The sequence below is a fragment of the Hetaerina americana genome, unplaced genomic scaffold (assembly GCF_022747635.1).
Source record: "Hetaerina americana unplaced genomic scaffold, ioHetAmer1.1.p SCAF_43, whole genome shotgun sequence".
Lineage (NCBI taxonomy): Eukaryota > Metazoa > Arthropoda > Insecta > Odonata > Calopterygidae > Hetaerina > Hetaerina americana.
In genome coordinates, this window is record NW_027287019.1 from 2,528,491 (window position 1) to 2,531,345 (window position 2,855).

The 2,855-nt window shown below is 43.2% G+C and overlaps 1 pseudogene; it reads right to left on the reverse strand.

Moving 5' to 3' along the window:
- Nucleotides 1–1,733: 1,733 nt before the first annotated feature.
- LOC139692883 (small nucleolar RNA U3) lies at nucleotides 1,734–1,904 on the reverse strand (annotated as a pseudogene).
- Between the last annotated feature and the right edge of the window lie 951 nt (nucleotides 1,905–2,855).

A 2,855-nucleotide genomic window follows, 5' to 3' on the forward strand; every position in this document is an offset into this window, starting at 1 on the left:
GAAGACAAATGATAGAAATCAAAAGTAAATAGTTTTACTAATTGTTCGATCGGTACTATTAGTGATACCCAATAGTAGAAACCGAATGCAACCTAAATTCAATTCGTAGAACTCATGTATAAACGTGAATCACAGAAGCAAATTTGCCAAAATAAATCAGAATTACTTGTTTTCTGCTATGCCGCCCTTAATTGATTTCCGTGTTCATTCCGCACGCCGTTTCTGATTTATAGCATACTCCATCACCAGAGAAGTAGCTATCTTTTTTCTCCCCGAATAATACTTCCCATTTAAGGAATCTAGATACTTTCAGCAGTAAGCAGGTGCATTTCATACGGTACTCTAAACCAAATCTACAACTATTCGCTACCCCACCAACCGTCGCAAGGACGGGTGGCAGGGGATTTTAGGTCACCAGGCATTCTGCTGTTACTCCACAACTTCCGCATACACACGGATGGCTCCTTGTGATCCACTGAGAGGAAGCGGGACAACGGATACCATTTTGCAGCATCCGTTGCACACCCTACGAATGTTATACGGTTGGCAACTCTTTCACTGACTGCACAAAGAAGACAAGCCATTAAAAAGGGAGGGCTCGCACGCAACTCAGCCATTAATTAGTATTTATAATCCTACTCATTTAGGACGAAGCAATTCACAAATACTGCATTAGATCTGCACATTTATGACAACGACACCCCGGCACAATGGGTAGGTACCCTAGGGATCGCTCCTTTGAAGAAGCTTAGATATAACTTTACATATTCGTACTTTGCGTCTTGGGAGGGCGACATTTTGATGCTGTTAGTACCATGTCCAAGTGTCGATCCCCACCCTCCAGCATGTCATTTTGCCGCATGTGTCTCCCCCACCACCCTCTTTGGCCATATGTGACGCGTTGTACAGGGGAAGGCCCTCGGGAGCAATATCTCGATTTCATCCGAGGGGTCGCCTAGCCATCTCCTAGAACGCACCGGATGAAATTGCACGGCAGTCCCCCTACCGCCGTCTCCCCTTCTCGCTCCCCGTCTCCGCCAAATGGAATTTAGTGCGGGTGTGTGAATGACCCCTTCGGGCTCGTAGCGAAAGGTGATCGCGCACAAGACCGCCGGCTGTGACGATGACTCCTACAACTCTTGGAAGGGAATGTCGTCGTGGCCAGTATTAATTTATTTTATTTTTTTTCAACTCCAGGGAGAGGATAAGGGAACAAGGTATTCCATCCGCGTGTCAGAGGATCACGTTCCCTCGTTACGTTAACTGTAAGACGGGAGGGCTCGGGTCGAGCAAAAGAGGGCTAGGCGAATTAAGGCTCGACGGGCCTTTCCCGCGGGAAGGGCTCCGACCACCCCCTCCTCCTAAGCCCCCCTCCTCGCCCCCGCGACCCCCTCCCCCGCCTCCCTCATCGGGAGCGTCGCGGGGGCGACTTTAGGAAGACCCATTCGGCAGCGCTTCATCAAGGACGTGCGCCGACGTTCGGGATCGCCCTCGGAATGCGAACCCTTGCTTGCCCCCAAACTCCCCGCTCTCTCGAAGGGCCTCTGCGGCTTTGGTGATTGAGTCAATGCTATTCTCTGGTTACGCCTTGCTCGGAAGAGTGTAACGTGGAACCTAATTCACAAGGCGTTAAATGGTGACAGCAGGCTTCGTGAGCCGCACTTTGCGTCAGTTAAATTATTGTACTTAACCAGCAGAGGGTCTTCCATTACAGGAAGAAAGCTTGAAAGTTTACTGCACATAATACACGTATTTTTATTTATTGTCTCCTTTGATTTACCAATCATCAGATCTTTAGTCATGGTCTATAAAAATGTGCCTATATATCCTATGAAGCTTGCACACTTAATTTGACGGTTGAAGAGGGCACATACTACAGAAATAATCCTTTGAAGTATGACCTTAGCTGTCGCTCGCCTCCAATTAAACTAATACTTGACGGTTGAATTCCTTGAATTGAAACAAAAAAGTCCAAATATAATTAAACATTCTGATTGTCATTTCTTCAGGTTGTTTTAGTTATAAAAAGAGACGTTTAAGGCGTGATATGGAGGAATATTGTGATTAATTAAAAATTGGCAATTTTTCACAAAATAAAATTTAATACGACCGGTTTCAATGTAACTACATCATCATCTGTTGATCTGATGATGATGTAGTTACATTGAAACCGGTCGTATTAAATTTTATTTCGTGGAAAAATGCCAATTTTTATTTAATGTTCCAGTTACTTTGAAAAAAGTATAATTTTACAGTTACTCACATTCTCAGCAGCTGATGGCAATTGCAGTAATGAGCATTCCTTGAACGTTCATAGTCCTTGAGGACTAGCTTATGACAAAGAAATTATATTCGTTTCCTGACGGAACTGATTAAGTTCATTTCAATATTTGGCGGAAGGTCTCTCGGTAGTCGCCTCAGCCAAAGTTCTAACATTTATGCTAGTCGCTAGGAACGATGAGAAACCCGGCGTTCTTTTTATTTTCAAAATACGAGTGCAAAGAAAATCAACAATTTAAGAAATAACATATCGCTTTTAATTTTGTAATTGTTGATCAAAGTTTTACTTTCAATTCTGGTATGATACTGTACTAAACATTTAAATGTATTTTATATATTGAGACAAGTTTCAAAACATTAACGCGGAGTAATCGAAGAGATTTGTTTTTGGAGTGACAAAGGCTTAACGACAATTTTATACGCTTACCAAACTCATACTTCAACAATTTCTCGATGCTGTCCATTAAATTGTTGGCTGAAAATGGTTCATTTCATCATAAGATGTCCGTATAGATAAATAAAGTCGCCGACAGACAAAAATAATGGTGTACCCTTCTGCAGCCTTACGACTCTCT